We start from the raw sequence: 17,910 nt of genomic DNA on the forward strand, positions 1-17,910 counted from the left end.
TATTTAATTTATTTATTCATGTATTTTATTAGAGAGAGAGAGAGAGAAACTGAGATGAAAGGGGAAGATGGTCAGGGAGAAAGACATCTGTAGTACTGTTTCACTACTTGTGAAGCTTCCCTCCTGCAATTGGGGCTTGGGGGTTTGAACCTGGGTCCCTGTGAATGGTAACTTATATGCTCAAACGAGTGCACTACCACCCAACCCCAAGAACCTTAACTCTCATTTCACAATGAAGGTAAGCTTGCTTTGGGGAGAAATGTTTAAATTACACTATAGTGTAAATAAGTGAGAGTTCTCACGCAGAAATGAATATGGCTCACAAAGATTCAAAGTGTGAAAACATGAAAAGTGAAGAACTGAGCCTACAAGATTAAGGAAAAAATGGGTAGGAGGCACAGTTAAAGAAGAGATGACAGGTGGGGGTAGACAGCATAATGGTTATGCAAAGAGTCTTACCTGCCTGAGTCTCCAAAATCCCAGGTTTGGAGAGAGAGATGACAAAGAAAGTTTTTGAGAGGGGCCAGGCAGAGGCGCACCTGGTTAAGCCCACACATTTCAGTGAGCAAGGATCTGGGTTCAGGCCTCTGGTCCCCACCTGCAGGGGGAAAGCTTCATGAGTGGTGAAGCAGGTCTGTAGGTTTCTTTCTGTCTCTCTCCTGCACTATTTCCCCTTCCCCTCACAATTTCTCTCTGTCTCTATTCAAAATAAATAGTTTTTTAAAAATATTTTTAAAAAGCTTTTGAGTACAGTAAAACCAGCGTATGTTTACCTTTCAAATGAATCCTAGGAGAATAACTTAAAAAATATTCTTGTAGGGGAGTTGGGCGGTAGCACAGTGGGTTAAGTGCAGGTGCGGTGAAGTGCAAGGACCAGGGTAAAGATCCCTGATCTAGCCCCCTGCTCCTCACCTGCAGGGGAGTTGCTTCACAGGCGATGAAGCAGGTCTGCAGGTGTCTGTCTTTCTCTCCCCCTCTGTCTTCCCCTCCTCTCTCCATTTCTCTCTGTTCTGTCCAACAACGGCGACAACAATAAAACAAGGGCAACAAAAGGGAATTAATAAATAAACATTTTTAAAAAGACTTAAAAATAAAGATATTCTTGTAGCCTAGACAAAAGATGATAGGAGATAAACAAATAGTGTCTCTGGCAATGCACCCTATTTAAAATGCACCCTATTTAAAAGGCTTAATGGATAGCTCTTAGTGTCTGAAAGTAAGATGGGAAAAAGTGGGGAGGAGAAAAAGTAACTCTGGAATTACAGCTTCAGCAACAGTATGAAACAAGGGTTGATCTGCAAAAGTGCGCAGAACAGGGAGAGACAGACACAGGTCTTCCAGTGTAAGAAACGATTCCTTCCCTGACTTGAAGCAGTTTTAGATTAATCATGAAGTCAAATTTACTCTTTTCAAGAGCTCAAAGCCTTTGAGAAACCTGAAAGATGATTGAAAAATCTATCCAGAGCTTCAAAAGTAAACCTGGACTGGTATTTGTTTGTTTGTTTGTTTTGCATTTCAAGGAAGAATGGAGCTTCCCATCAGTAAGAAGGACCTGTTCTAAAATATGAAAGATGAGAGATTAATGTAATATTTAACTGGGGTCCACAAGAATGTCATCATTTTCTCATAAAACTGGATGACAACAATCCTGTTACAATTAGATGGAATCAGTGTCGAGGAGAGACAGCTGATAATGTGATCTGGGAGAGGTATTTCAAAGAAGCAGAAAGGAAGCATATTCTGGGAAGAGAGACTGAAAACCTCAGACAGCTGGTAGCTGTAGCTTATACCTGTTAGTTGGCTGAGGAGACAGAACATAGTATTCGGAGACAAAAAATAAAAGCATTACTAGGAAACATGGTAAAGGAAATGCTTCATAGCACTGGATTATTGCAGAGGAACCAGTCAACCTTATAAATTAACATCTTGCACATCAATCAACCTTCTGTCTCCAACTGAGCAGCTACTGGATAATTTCAGTCAGCAATATGAGTTGAAGCTGCCACAGAAAGTTCGCAGAAATATATGATTACTAAGCCATTGGGTGCACACTTTATGTAAGTGGCAGCAGGTGGTAAAATACCCCCCGCTTTTGTTATTAACATTTTCAGCATCCCTAGCTGGCTCTCTAAAAACAGAGAACAGTTTAAACCCCACTCCTTTGGTGTTTTACACCAAAGTGAAAGACTCAGGGGTGGAGGAGGAGTGTTCAGGTCCTGGAACATGAAGGCAGAGGAGGACTTGGGGACTGGGACGGGGGCGGGAGCGTAGACTGTTATGTGGAAAATTCAGAAATGTTACACATGTACAAACTCCTGTATTTTACTGTCGACTGTAAACCACTAACCCCCCAATAAAGAAAAAAAGAAATCCAATCCCTAAAGCTGCTGTGGAGATAGAAAAAGTAGCTTCAGAAAGATACTGATCTAGTATGAAGCACAAGGATCCCAGTTTGAGCTCCAGGCTCACCACCTGCGGGCAGGGGACACTCCACCAGCAGCGAAGCATGTCTGGAGGGGTCTGTCTTTCTCTCCTCGCCTTTTGTCTTCCCCTCGTCTCTCAATTTCTCTCTGTCCTATTCAGCAGCAACAACAACAATAACAGCAACAATAACAGTAACAACAGTGGGGAAAAGATGGCCTCCTGGAGCAGTGGATTCTTAGTGCAGGCACCAAGCCCCAGCGATAACCCTGGAGGCAAAACAAAAGGAAAGAAAAAGAGGAAGGAAGGAAGGAAGGAAGGAAGGAAGGAAGGAAGGAAGGAAAGAAGGAAGGAAGGAAGGGAGGGGGGAAGGAAGGGAGGGAGGGAGGGAGGAAGGAAGGAAGGAAGGGAGGGAGGGAGGGAGGGAGGGGGGAAGGAAGGGAGGGAGGGAGGGGGGAAGGAAGGAAGGGAGGGAGGGGGGAAGGAATTGATCTAAAAGTAACTTGTCAGTGAAATTCCAAATGAATGTAAGTGTCCTGACAATGGGCATGTTTGGCACCCTGAGACATACAGGAATATGTTCACGCATTTGAAATAAAGGATGGAGACAGAACAGATAAAATGGCAAAGAGCTACTCTTACTATGGATGGAAGTGAGGAGAAAGTGAGAGCCAAGTCCAAGGCTATAGGTACAAAGGGAACGTAAATGTCACCCAGCTCGAGCTTCTGAATGCTATGCATTATGAAGATTCCCACAGAGTCTTTCTTATTCTGAATAGACTATAGACTACTGGGCATTTGACTGGGATGTCAGGGGGGGGGGGGACGACACGGACAAAAGGAAGCACAGCTGAAAGCAGTCATTTCCTTTGGTGGGCCAGAGTTGCTTGTGAGACATTAATGGTATAGTGATTTAATAATGTTACTACACTTTTCTATTATTTCTACTTCTATATTTTATTCTTTTAATAACTAAAAGAAACTAAAAGCAGTTCATTTATTTTTAATTTTTTTATTATCTTTATTTATTTATTGCACATAGAGACCATCAGAAATCAAGAGGGGAGGTAGAGATAGACAGGGAGAGACAGAGAGACACCTGCAGCCCTGCTTCACCACGCAAGAAGCTTTCCCCCTGCAGGTGGGGACCGGGGCCTTGAACCCAGGTCCTTGTGCATTATAACATGTGTGCTCAACAAGGTATGCCACCACCCAGCCACAAAAGGTTCATTTATTTATTTTTATTATTGTTATTCTAAGTCATGGAAAGGGAGAAGTAGAAGACTACAAAGATTTTCACACTGAAAATAAACCCCAGAAAAATGGGGGCTATGGGAGGCTGTTTTCAACTAAATCCAAAGCGGCTGTAATATCCTAGGTCCGTGATGACTGTATAAATACTATTTACAAGAATCTGCAGATCAGAAGAACGACTGAATGAATGAATATAATTCCAGATCACGTAATACAAATCCACCCTGAAAACAATAATCACAGCAATTTAGAATACCTTCTTCAAGAGGCAGAAATAATGTTTTCAAATGCTAGTCGGTAATCTAAAATAATCTAAAATGTGAAGCCTTGAGGCCAGGGAGCTACCAGGAGTTAAGGTAACAGGTCTTTATGTCTGAGGCCCCAACATCCCAGGTTCACTCTGTGGCACCACCAAAAACCAGGGTTGTGTAGTGATCTAGTTTAAATTAAAAACAAACAAACAGAAACAGGCCTCACAGCACAGCAGTGAAAGGAGCTTAAATGCTGTGTGTATTTTCTATCTATCTATTACAAACAGGAAGGGAAAACAAACAAACAAAAAACCCTAGGCTAGCACAGCAGTTCACCTAGAAGACAACTCTCCTCAGCCATAAGCCATGTGCTGGATCCAGATCTGAGCCCAGCCCTGACTCATGACCCCATCACAGCTCCTGTGCTGTGCTCTCTCTTTTCCCCTTCCCTCTGTCTCTATCTTTCAGTCTGAGAAAGTCCACCTAGAATAGTGACAAGTGGTAAAATCCCAGCAATAGTGACACGTCTATATAGAAAGAGACTAGGGTGGCTCATAGTTTAGGTTAAAATTCTTTTCCTTGGGGACCGGATGGCAACGCACTGGGGCGAAGCTTAAGGACCGATGAGAGGATCCCGGTTCGAGCCCCCGGCTCCCCACCTGCAGGGGAGTCGCTTCACAGGCGGTGAAGCAGGTCTGCAGGTGTCTGTCTTTCACTCCTTCTCTCTGTCTTCCCCTCCTCTCTCCATTTCTCTCTGTCCTATCCAACTACGACAACAACAATAATAACTACAACAATAAAACAACAAGGGCAACAAAAGGGAATAAATAAATATAAAAAAAGATAAAAAAAATCTAAAGAAAAATAAATTTATTTTTGCTTGCCTTTTGATAGGAGGCAAAAAATAAATAATAAAAAATTAAAAAATATTATTTTCCTAAAGCCAAAATGTCTTTTTCATACAGTGTAATATAGTGGACAAAATAAAGATCCCATCTGGGCTTTAATTCCATTTCCTCAAGTACTTATGCCCATCCTTCTAGCTCATCAATACAAACGAATTTTCATAGAGAATTCCTAAGTACTTATAATCTGTTGATTCACTTTAAAGTGTCTAAACATAAAGCCAGACCAAACTTCCCCTTCCTTTTTTTTGAAGCTTAGTGTACATCTTATGTTGGCAGACAACTCAACTTCCCACTTTGTTTCCTAGCCAGTAGAACCTTCTTTTCTATTCACCTATTTATGTGATGTTTTTTTTTTTTGAATGACAGTTCTCACTCAAGAGTTTAAAAGAAAATTCTTCCCTGTACTACTTGAGGAAGATGGGTCTTTCAATGGGTGCAGCTAGAATGTTCCTAGCCATGACCACAGAATGCAAACTCAGGGATACACGGGTTACACAGACTCCTGCACTGAATATAGGACCCAGATTAAATCAGTAGGGTTTACAGTTAATGGTTCTTATGGTACTTTTCCCAGATTTGAAAGCTACTCTCTTCCCTGATCCAGCTTTCTAGTCTTATTTCCAATCCTGACTCCATCTCCCCAGATCATACCTTAGGCCCACCTGCCTTTAGGTTCCAGACTAGTAAACAATTTGTTCGTCTTGATAGCTTAATGATTTTTCAGACACCAAGTTGCAGATGCTACCATGACGCCAACCAGACTCCCTCGGGCAGACAACCTCACCAGTGTACCTTGGAACCTCACCTCTCTAGAGCACTGCCCCACTAGGGAAAGAAAGAAACAGGCTGGGAGTACGGATCGACATGCCACAGCGGAGAAGCAATTACTGAAGTCAGACCTTTCACTTTCTGCACCCCATGATGATTCTGGGTCCATATTCCCAGAGACAAAGAGTAGGAGAGCTGCCAGTGGACATGGAACTCTGGTGGTGGGAACTGTGGGACGTTTACCCCTCTTAGCCTATGGTTTTATCGATATTTTTTATTTTCTAAGTAAATTAATTTTTTTTAAAGAAAAAAAAAGAGTTAAAAAATTCTATAGAAAATTGGGAGAAGGAAGGGCCAGGGGGGTGGTACACCTGGTTGAGTGTACGCATTACAGTGCACAAGGACCCAGGTTTGAGGCCCTGGTCCCCCACCTGCAGGGGAAAAGATTCACAAGTGGTGAAGTAGGGCTGCAGGTGTCTCTCTGTCTCGTTCCCTCTCTGTGTCCCCCTTCCTTCTCGATATCTGGCTGTCTCTATCCAATGAATAAATAAAGAGAATAAATTTTTTCATAACAAGTAAAATGGGGATGGACCTTGAAAACTTCATGTGAAGTGAAATAAGTCAGAAACAGAAGGATGAATATGGGATGATCTCACTCTCAGGCAGATGTTGAAAAACAAGATCAGAAGAGAAAACACAAGTAGAACCTGAACTGGAATTGGCGTATTGCACCAAAGTAAAAGACTCTGGGGTGAATGGGGTTGAGGGAGGAGAATACAGGTCCAAGAAAGATGACAGAGGACCTGGTGGGGGTTATATAGTTATATGGAAAACTGAGAAATGTTATGCATGTACAAACTATTGTATTGACTGTCGAATGTAAAACATTAATTCCCCAATAAAGAAATTAAAAAAAAAAAAGTAAAATGGAAGAGGGGAAAAAAAACATAAGCTATAAAATGATGGAACTTCTTTCTAGTATAATTCCAGGCATATAATATGAATTAAAACACATTTGGATAAGTTACTTACAATATCCTTGCAATGGTCTAAGTAAATGATATAAAAAATTTTAAATTGCATTGGAAAAGTAAAAACTTCCTCTGCAATGTAAAATTATACCTCTTTGTACACTACAATTATTCTTATCCACATTTTCTTAACTAACCAATAAATGTATTTCTTGTATATCTAGTATATTATAATCCATTGTTATAAATAATCTTTATAGTTATTAGCAAGTAAAAAACATGTCTGAGTTTGAACTACAGTGACACAGCAAAAAGTGTAATATATTTCATCCTGGGTCATGCTTAGCTAGTGTTTTTACTGATAAGTCAAGGCAAATCGTACTATTGAAGCAATGGTTCAAATTTCAGGAAAAAAAAAAACAGAACAACAAACTCCCATAAAAGTGTCAAATGATTTTTTTCTTTATTGTCACCAGGGTTATTGCTGGGATTCAGTGCTGGCACTAGGAATCCACTGCTCCTGGGGGCCATATTTTCCATTTTATTGGACAGAACAGAGAGAAACTGAGAGAGGGGAGGGGAGATGGGAGAGGGAGAGAGAGAGAGAGGGAGAGAGAGAGAGAGAGAGAGAGAGAGAGAGAGAGACACCTGCAGACCTGCTTAGCCACTGTGAAACTTCCCCCCACTGCAGGTGGGGAGTCAGGGCTTGAACCCATGTCCTCAAACAGGTCCTAGCGCTTAACCATTGCACGTGCCACCACCAGACTCCAATGATTTTTCCTTGCTGCAGTTACTAGTCAACATGTGGCATTTCATTAAAATTATGAAACAAAAAAAGAGCCTAAAGATGACTTGAGTGTTCCCGTCACATCATCTTATCATCCATCCAGTGTGAGCTAATAAATTGTTGTTTAAGATTCTGAGGCTAGATGAAAAGAAATCACCCCATGATGATTCTGGGTCCATATTCCCAGAGACAAAGAGTAGGAGAGCTGCCAGTGGACATGGAACTCTGGTGGTGGGAACTGTGGGTCGTTTACCCCTCTTAGCCTATGGTTTTATCGATATTTTTTATTTTCTAAGTAAATTAATTTTTTTAAAAAAAAAAAAGGAACAAAGAACAAAGAAAGAGCCTAAAGATGACTTGAGTGTTCCCGTCACATCATCTTATCATCCATCCAGTGTGAGCTAATAAATTGTTGTTTAAGATTCTGAGGCTAGATGAAAAGAAAAAAAAAGAAGAACATGCAAAAATGTTCTGTTCTCACAGCAAGACCCTTGGATATGTAAAGTAGATTTAATGTTGAAGCCCAAACCTTGCTTTCCAGATCTAAATACCACTTCAGTCTTGGAAAATTCACAAAATCTGCACAGGAATGTTATATCTAATCACCTGACATAAGGGAGCCTGGCATGACTGGTGGCAACTTACATAAGATGATTAGGTACCGTGTTTTCTTGGGTCCTTCATTCACTGACAGGGTTTTCAAAGTCAAATAAAAAATGTTTCCATCGAAATCTATTTTCTATCTTATATCCAAGAGGTGTAATTTCCCCCCATTTATCAAAGAGGTGTTTCATCAAACTAAGGAAGTGCACATTAGTTTATGAAATAGTTTTACCCTTCTTATCCTACAGTTTTGTCAGAATTTCCTTTTAATAAGTAAAATTTAAAAAATGAATTAAAAAAAATCAATCCTGGGGGTCGGGCGGTGGCGCAGCAGGTTAAAAGCATGTGGCGCAAAGCACAAGGATCCCGGTTCGAGCCCCCGGCTCCCCACCTGCAGGGGAGTCGCTTCACATGCGATGAAGCAGGTCTGCAGGTGTCTGTCTTTCTCTCCCCCTCTCTGTCTTCCCCTCCTCTCTCCATTTCTCTCTGTCCTATCCAACAATGAACAACATCAACAATGGCAATAATGATAACCACAATGAGGCTACAACAAGGGCAACAAAAGGGGGGGGGGAGGAAATGGCCTCCAGGAGCGGTGGATTCATGGTGCAGGCACCGAACCCAGCAATAACCCTGGAGGGGGAAAAAAAAAATCAACCCTTCACTCACCCGCAGGTCTCTTTATCCAAGTCCAAAGGTATTCAAAAGTCTAGAAATTAATCACTGATTATTTTTTTTTTTTGCCTCCAGGGTTATCTTTAGGGCTGAGTGCCTGCACCAGGAATCCACTGCTCCTGGAGGCCATTTTCCCCCATTTTTGTTGCCCTTGTTGTTGTTTTTATTGTTATTGTTGTTGTTGGATAGGACAGAGAGAAATTGAGAGAGGAGAAGAAGACAGAGGTGCAGGGTAGGGGAAGAGAAAGACACCTGCAGACCTGCTTCACCACTTGTGAAGTTTTTTGCAGAAACATAGTATCTTTCCCAACTCCAGCCTTGTTCTTTTCAGTTGTGCATTTTTTAAAAAATAATGATTAGGTCCATGGTTTCCAGTGGTTATAACATTAGATATTATTTCTAAATTCAAATGTTCTAAATTTAAAATGTTATTTACAAGCATCTAGTCATTATTTCAGTCTGCCAAATATCCCTTTGTTAGAATAATAACAACGATATTTTACAAGTAGCCCTGATCATTTCAGGTATTGTTTATATAAAAGGACTTCATCACCTAGTCGTCCCTCTCCCACATAGCCGCTGCTCTCTCCTCTCCCTCTCTGTATTTACATGGAAGGAGACCACATCACTGAAGCTTCCCTCCTTGTGGTGGGGGCTATCCTTGAGGCAGGATCACACACATGGCAAAGCAGAACACTATCCAAGTGAAATATGTCACTGGCCAAAAAGTGCTTCTTAAATACACTCATCTAGAGCAACCACAGTACTCAAAACTGACAATATCTCCAAGTAAATCCATGGTGTTGTTCCCAGGTTCCCCACCACCCCATCCACTTAGCTCCATTCTTTTCAGAGTTCCAACATCAGCACCAACAACCGTCATCCCAATCATCTTAGAACCTTGCACTCTGAACCCCAATCCCACATTGACAGCATACCACAGTTGCATTTTGTTTGGTTGCTTGGTTTGGGTCTGTTTTTAAGTAAAGACAAAGGAGGAGAGAGGAGAAGAGGTGGAGAAGGAAAGGAGGAGCACAAGAGGAGAGGGTAGACGAGAGGGAGAAGGAGAGGGAAGAGAGGAGGAGGAGGAGGAGCAGAAGGAAAAGGAGAGGGTGCAGGAGGAGAGGGAGGAGGAGGAAGAGCTGTGGTTGGGGAGACCAAATAATGGTTATGCAAAATGCTTTTCATGCCTGAGGCTCCAGAGGGTCCAGGTTCAATCCCCTGCACCACCGCAAACCAGAGCTGAGTAGTGGTCTGATAAAATAATAATAATATAAAAATCATAATTATAATAAGTAGTAATAATAGTAGTAGAAGGTGACATATAAAGACAAAAGGGGAGAGGTGTGAGAGATGGTAGGGAGAGAAGAGAGGGAGAAGGAGAGATTCCAAAGTATCCTTCAGTGCAGCAGGGGCCAGGCTCAAATCCGGGTCCTTAATGTGACAAAGCAGCACGTTATCACGTGAGCTATTCTGCTGGCTAGCATTTATTTTATTCTCTTCAATATCTCCTTCTCCCAGCCTCCATTGTTTCAAACTTGGATTAGCAGCATCTCTCACCTGTCTTTCTTTTACCAAAAACTGCGGGATCATTCCTATTCTTCAAAATGCAGCCTAAGGGGTCTCTGTAAAATGCTGATTTGGTGTGGCTGTTCACCTGGCTTAATGCTCTCCAAGGACACACCTGCTGTAGTTAGGATGATGTCAGATCCCATACAAATTCAATGAGAATCTGTTCTGCTAACCTCTTCCGCAGCCCCCTGTAATCTAGACTTCAGTTTCAAACTGCTAAGTTTCTCCAACAAACTGAACTTCTTCATACATTCTGGAAGGGCTCAATCTTGAGCCCACTACTTCTGTCTGCACACCTATCCTTAGTTTCAGACAATATTTCTGTAGACAATCTTCTGTAACCTCATGCCTCTTTAAGGACAGGTCCCAGGATCCTGCTAGATAGACAGACAAGTACTGTTTACTGTCCTGAAGTGTGTTAAACCGCATCACCTCAGAGTCAATGTTCACTTAAAGCCTTGTGTTTTTTTTTTAATTAGCATATGTGTCCTTAGAAATATAATTAGTCCAGCAAAGAAACTTCAAGAATTGGTCCTGGGATATAATTAGTCCAGGATCTTAACAATAAAATTATCCTGAATTTAGGGTGAATCTCCAAACCAATCAATGTGTCCTAGGAGTGGGGCGGTAGCGCAGCGGGTTTAGCACACGCGGCACAAAGCACAAGGACCAGTGTAAGGATCCTGGTTCGAGCACCCAGCTCCCCACCTGCAGGGGAGTTGCTTCACAGGCAGTGAAGCAGGTCTGCATCTGCAGGTGTCTATCTTTCTCTCCCCCACTCTGTCTTCCCCTCCTCTCTCCATTTCTCTCTGTCCTACCCAACAATGACAACATCAACAACTACAACAACAATAAAACAACATGGGCAATAAAAGGGAAAATTAAAAAAAAAAAAAGAATTGGTCCTATTGTTTACAGCTTTATCATCATGGCTTAGCGGGAAATTGGCACAAGGATCCGGGTTCCAGCCCCTGGTCCCCACCTGCAAGGGGAAAGCTTCATGAGTGGGGAAGCAGGGCTGCAGGTATCTCTCTCTCTACCTCCCCCTCTCCTCTCAATTTCTGTTTCCATCTAATAAGTAAACTAAAAAGTTGAAAAGACACAAAATAAATACATATTTTATAGTAGAGGTATCTATCAAAACCAGAGTCACATGATTATTTAGCCAATGTTAATTTTACCAACAAAAATCATGACTACTTGAGACTGTATCGCTGCTACGGCTTGCTGGCCATTGTTAAGGGTTTGAGCAGACATCTCTCCTTTCTTACTTGTCCCATATCTAGTCTCCATACTGGCCCCTGAACTTTAACATTCTTCTTGGGGAACTACCTTCTCCCTGTACAGTCTCAAGAGAATTATTAATCAGATGCCATGGTTCTTGGCATGGGGCAAATGATTTAAAATCAGTCATGCAGATTCCTTTTGTCAAAGTGGGAGGAATAGCATTAAGACACAACACTGGTGCAGATTCAGCTCTGTGGCAAGTCTCTTTCTAGCCCCTTGCCTCTTCTCGCTAGCTAGGGCCCTGGAGCAGCTTTGGCTCATTTAGTCTGATTCTCCCCTGATTCTATAAGGTAACCCATATTCTTGCAACAAAGTACCAAGAACTCATGTCTGGTACTCTGAATCTAAGAACAGTAATTGACAGATGCTTCAAATGTAGATGTGATTACGACATAATTCAGATTGCTTATTTAAGTAAATAAGTACTTCACAGATGTTTACCAAGTCAAACACTTTTTTATTATTATTACTGGATAGAAACAGGGAAATTGAGAGGGGAGAAGGAGAGAGCAAAAGAGAGACTGAGAGAGGTCCCTGCAGCCCCGCTTCACCACTCGTGAAGCTTCCCCCCTACAGGTGAAGACCAGGGGATTGAACCCAGGTCCTTGCTCACTGTACTGTGTGCGCTGAACCAGGTGTGCCATCACCTGGCGCCCCCAGCCAAACACTTTCCAGTTTCCACTGTCAGACCACCCAACTGGTGAATCATGCAATCTGAAATTCATGGTTTGTGGCTTTGCTCCTCAAAAAAGAGTCACTTTCTTTAATTCAAAGCTAAGTCCCATTATTTTAAGTCAGTCCAACTGTGATTTTTCAACTTTATGACTATGCAGAAATGACAAGCATTCAGTAGAAAGCACACGCTAAATTTTAGTTTCATTCTCTTTTCCTTGTCTGGCAATATAAGGTGCCGGACACACACACACACACACACACACACACACACACACACACACACACAGAAGGGGGCCAGGCAGTAGTGCAGTGGGTTAAAAGCACATGGCGCAAAGCATGAGGACCAGAGTAAAAATCCCTGTTCAAGTCCCAGCTCCCCACCTGCAGGGGGGTTGCTTTACAGGTGGTGAAGCAGATCAGCAGGTGTCTATCTTTCTCTTCCCCTACCTGTCTTCCCTTCCTCTCTCAATTTCTCTCTGTCCTAGCCAATAACAACAATAATAACAAGGGAAACAAAAATGGGGAAAATGGCCTCCAGGAGCAGTGGATTCGCAGTGCAGGCACCGAGCCCCAGTGATAAGAAAGAGGTTGAAAGGGAGAGAGATCACAGCAGTAGGGCTTCCTCCAGGGGCAAAGCACTTTTCTTGCAGTCTCAGGATTCGAATCTGAGCCCTATGCATAGCAAGGCATGCTCACTACCAAGTAAATCAGCTCTCTGAAATGCCTTACTTCAATGGGTTGAGGATCTTTTCCTTCCTTCCTTCCTTCCTTCCTTCCTTCCTTCCTTCCTTCCTTCCTTCCTTCCTTCCTTCCCTGTCACCAGGGTTATCTCTGGGGCTCAGTACCTATTCTAAAAATCCACTGATCTGGGAGGCCATTTTTTCCTTTTTTTTTTTCCTTTCTATTTTTATCTGACAGGACAGAGAGGGAGAGAGAAGAAGAGACACCTGCAGATTTGCTTCACTGCTCATGAAGCATCCCTCATGCAGGTGGGGAGTTGGGGCCTCAACTATGTTCCCTGCGCTTAGTACTATGTGCACTTAACTGGGGACACCACCACCGGACCCTGTATGTCTCTCCTTATTTTCTTTCCTCCCTTCCTTTCTTTCTCTCCCTCCCTCCCTCCCTCACCCACCCTTCCTTTCCTGTTTTCTTTGCTTTCTTCCTGCCTGCCTGCCTGCCTCTTTTTTTATTGTTGTGGTAGTTATTGATGTCATTGTTGTTGGGCGGGACAGAGAGAAATGGAGAGAGGAGGGGAAGACAGAGAGGGGGAGAGAAAGACAGACACCTGCAGACCTGCTTCACCGCCTGTGAAGCGACTCCCCTGCAGGTGGGGAGCCGGGGGCTCGTACCGGGATCCTTATGCCGGTCCTTGTGCTTTGCGCCACATGTGCTTAACCCACTGTGCTACAGCCCGACTCCCCCGGCCTCTTTCTTTCCTATCCTTCCTTCCTCCCTCCTCCTTTTCCCTCTCTTTCTCTTCTCTCTTTCTCTCTTTTTCTATTTCTCTTTCTTTCCTTCTTTCTTGTTTTATTCCAGAATATTACTCAGCTCTTGGTAAAGATGGTGCCAGGGATTGAACCTGGGAACTTATCACTTTAGGCAGGTGAATCACTTACACGACTATTAAGATCTCTCCCCAATCCTTTTCTGCCTAAGTTTTTTTACACTGACTCAAACTGAAATGTTATTTTTTAAATGTTGTGAGTTCTCTACCAAAAGGTATGGAAAAAAACACAGTGAAGAGGGCAGAAAATCAAACCAACCTATTATTATATAATACTAAAATGCCACGTGTGTTTTATTTCTTCCATTTTTGTGAATTCTATTAGCGTGCCATTCTTCTCTAAAATAAGACTTAAAACCTCCTACCACTAGCATATCTTATCTGTCTATATCTTGTTTTTATCTGTACTAGCTCACCCTCTCTGACTTCTTACAAAATATAAAGACATTGTTTCTTGAATAACTTCGATCAGACCTGATATCTTATCTACTGATAACCAAATATCTTCATTTAAATATAGTTCATTACAAACTCATCTTTCTTTTAAATATGATTCAATTATTACTCTGCCATGGTGTATCATATGTAACTTATCCACTACACCACAGGATCCTTGAAGGTGGATGAATTATCTTCATTCTTCATTTTCCCCCCCTATATTCCCTAGCTTACTGTCTGACAAATAACTAGTTATTTTAAAAATATTTCTTTATTTTTGACAGAAAGAAATTGAGGGGAGGGGGAGACAGCCAAGGAGAGAGACAGACAGACAGACAGCTGAAGCACTGCTTCACTTGTGAAGTTTCTCTCCTGCATTTGGGGACCAGGGGCTTGAACCCGGGCTCCTTGCATACTGTAACCTGTGTGCTCAACCAGGCTTTCCACCAGCCAATCTCTATAGCTAACTACTTCTTAACAAATGCTAATGAAAAAAGAAAAGGAACTGCCTATAGATTACTCTCCTTCCTTTTAGACTTGGCTCATGCATCACTTGGAGACGAAGCTTTTTACATGCTAACACAGGTAACCATACCTCTCGTCCTTGTCCTTCACCATCTAAGGATGAGATGGAGGAGAGGACAGGGGAGAAAAGACAGGGAGGAGAGGGGAGGTAGAGTCTCCATCACAGCATCTATCTCCCATCACTTTGCTATTTAGACCCTGTCGTTCCAATCTGAGAATCCAATCTCTGCATTTCTGCTCTCAAGGGGCTCTCCGTCTAAACGGTGCTTAGCAGAGTCCAGAGCGTCTCAGGAAGCTAAAGAACAGGACGCAACAGGTTTGCAAAATGTTATTCCCAAGCTGAGCATTACCTGTTCTCCTTTTCTTTCCCGACACTTAGCATATACTACCTATAACTCAGAAGATTTCTTCTGGGGCCAAGCAGTGGCGCACCTGGTCGAGTACACATGTTACAATGCACAAGGACCCAGGTTCGAGCCCCTGGTCCCCACCTGCAGAGGGAAAGCTTCACAAGTGATGAAGCAGGGCTGCAGGTGTCTGTCTTTCTCTCTCTCTCTCTATCTCCCCCTACCCTCTCGATTTCTGACTGTTTCTATCCAATAAATAAAGGTAATAAAAAAATTATAAAAAAGGTTTATTCTCATCATATTTTACTGGAATTAGAAGAGCCAGCAAACTATTTCTGTACCTTCCTGACATTAAAGTCTATCATCACAGTTCAGTAACACTTTTTGATAAATAGTTAAGTGAATAAATACTATTTTCTATCATTTGTAAATTATGTATTTATAGGCAGTGTGGAAATATCATGCATATATAGAACTCACTTTTCCTCTAGACTTAGTAGGTAACAGAATATATTAGCTGAACACATGGCAGTAGCTAGCTGTAACCAATTAATCTTAATTTTGCTCTTTTTTTTTCCAATATGAGCTAGCAGTAGAGAAAAAAATTTAAACAGAAGATAAATATTTACCAGTGAACTGGTAAACCGATACTCTCAAAAACACATAATCAGGGGGCTAGATGGTGGCACCGCTGCTTAGGTGCAAAAGCTAATGTGAAGACCTGGGTTCAAGCCCCTGGCCCCCACCTGCAAAGGGAAAGCTCCACGATTGGTGAGGTAGGGCTGCAGGTTTCTCTCTGCTTCTCTCCTCTATATCTCCATTCCTTTCAATTTCTGGCTCTTTCTATCCAATAAATAAATAAAGATAATAAAAAATTAAAAAGCATATAATCTAGGGATCAGGCGGTAGCGCAGCGGGTTAAGCGCACGTGGAGCAAAGCGCAAGGACCGGCGTAAGGATGCTGGTTTGAGCCCCCGGCTCCCCACCTGCAGGGGAGTCGCTTCACAGGTGGTGAAACAAGTCTGCAGGTGTCTTTCTCTCCCCCTCTGTCTTCCCCTCCCCTCTAAATTTTTCTCTGTCTTATCCAACAATGAAGGACATCAACAACAACAATAATAACCACAACAAGGCTACAACATCAAGGGCAACAAAAAGAAGCAGTGGATTCATGGTGTAGGCACTGAGCCCCAGCAATAACTCTGGAGGCAAAACAAACAAACAAAAAAAAAAAACCAACCATATAATCAGCCAATAAAAACTCACTCATTAGCACATTCTGGTTGTAAACTCAGCAAGAAGAATAAAAAAAAATTAAAACCCTGCCAGTAAGCTAGGATGCTAATTTGTTTTTCATTTCTTTATTGGAGAATTAATGTTTTGCATTCGACAATAAATACAGTAGTTTGTACATGCATAACATTTCTCAGTTTTCCATATAACAATACAACACCCACTAGGTCCTCTGTCATAGGATGCTAATTTTAACCTTCATCACTCTACATCTGCAAAATGAGTGACATGTTTTATATTAACAGATAAAATGAAAAACAAGAAACATTCATTTACTTTCACAAATAAAGCAAATTTTGTTAAATACTTTAAAAAAAAGCCAATCAAGAACATAGACTCTCCCCATTTTACTTCAAGAAAAAATAAATTATATAAGAGAAATTATGGTAAGAGAAGTTATCTTTAGAAAAAGACTCATGTGTGGTTTTTTACTGTTTTTGCTTTTAAGCAATTAACATTTTCTATAATAAGTCAACTACTTAATAGTTTGCTATAAAATCAAAACTTATTTTCAAATCTTTTTTTTTAATGGTGCAAAGCATACAGGAAAAGAAGCACTTATTCTTACCTGGATGTGCGCAAATATAATTGACAGGGCATATGAAGACTCGATGTCAGATAATTTCAGTCACAGAACTGCCATCTGAGTTCTCCTTCAATCACTTCCTTTCATGTGTACATCAGATGGACTTATATATCTAAAAACAAAATTAAAATCAGACTTCGAAAAACAAGTCGATAATTATGTCTTTTTTTATCTAGAGGTTATGATACATATTCAAAAATACCATTATGTTTCTTATGAAAGTCACATAACCATGGGAAAACATGCAATTTTTCTAAAAAGCAGATTAACAGGTTGCTAGATAAGGATTAATAGCAAGAGGGGCTGGGTGGCGGCGCACCTGGTTGAGGGTACATGTTACAATGCTCAAGGACCTGGGTTCGATCCCTGGTCCCCACCTGCAGGGGGAAAGCTTTGCAAGTGGCAGTGTTGCAGCTGTCTCTCTGTCTCTCTCCCTCTCTATCTCTCCCTCGGCTCTTGATTTCAGGCTGTCTCTTTCCAATTAATAAAGGTAATAAAAAAAGAATTGACAGCAAGCCTTCTAGACTTTAACGTGTGCATATGGATCTACTTAGAGAGCTGGCAAGCGCTCACCTGAGGTGTCTGCTTTGAAACTGGCCCCACTGAACTGGGGTTGGTTTCCAGGCTAGGGTATATTTCCCTCCCACTCTCTCTGTCTCTTGCATTCTGTCTAAGAGTTCACTAAGTGCTGAAGTCCAGCAAGGGCAAAAAAATAAACCAAAACAGAGCTGCAGTTACTTTACAACAGAAGCCATTTTCCCTCAGGCTCTACCACTAGACTCAGTTCTCTGCTTCGCATTCTAGCTAATTAGACTAGCCAAGCGCAGACTCTGTCCCTAACTAAGAAGGTAAGACAGAACTTTAGAAAGCACTGCTGATCTATTTCCGCTTTCATTCCACTTGGACTGCCATGGAGAAGGCATTAAGGAGATTATCCTTCCATTCTTTCTCATTCTTAGACCATTATAGACAGAGCAGTGGTTAAAATATTTCCATTATTATTTATACAGACAAAAGGTAAAAGTCCTCCCCAGTGAGACAACAC

The 17,910-nt window shown here is 41.8% G+C and overlaps 1 protein-coding gene across 7 annotated transcripts in view; it reads right to left on the bottom strand.

The window, feature by feature from the left end:
• Nucleotides 1-17,910, bottom strand: part of GULP1 (GULP PTB domain containing engulfment adaptor 1) — a 246,125-nt gene that overhangs the window by 133,561 nt on the left and 94,654 nt on the right. For 6 of the 7 annotated variants that reach the window (XM_060177596.1, XM_060177601.1, XM_060177599.1 and 3 more), the window contains one exon: nt 16,848-16,977. The exons of the other annotated variant lie outside the window; for it this stretch is intronic. The gene's annotated coding sequence lies outside the window, so the exon portion shown is untranslated. The remainder of the gene's footprint in view (nt 1-16,847; nt 16,978-17,910) is intronic. 7 annotated transcript variants of the gene reach the window in all.

The sequence above is a fragment of the Erinaceus europaeus genome, chromosome 18, assembly GCF_950295315.1.
Source record: "Erinaceus europaeus chromosome 18, mEriEur2.1, whole genome shotgun sequence".
NCBI lineage: Eukaryota > Metazoa > Chordata > Mammalia > Eulipotyphla > Erinaceidae > Erinaceus > Erinaceus europaeus.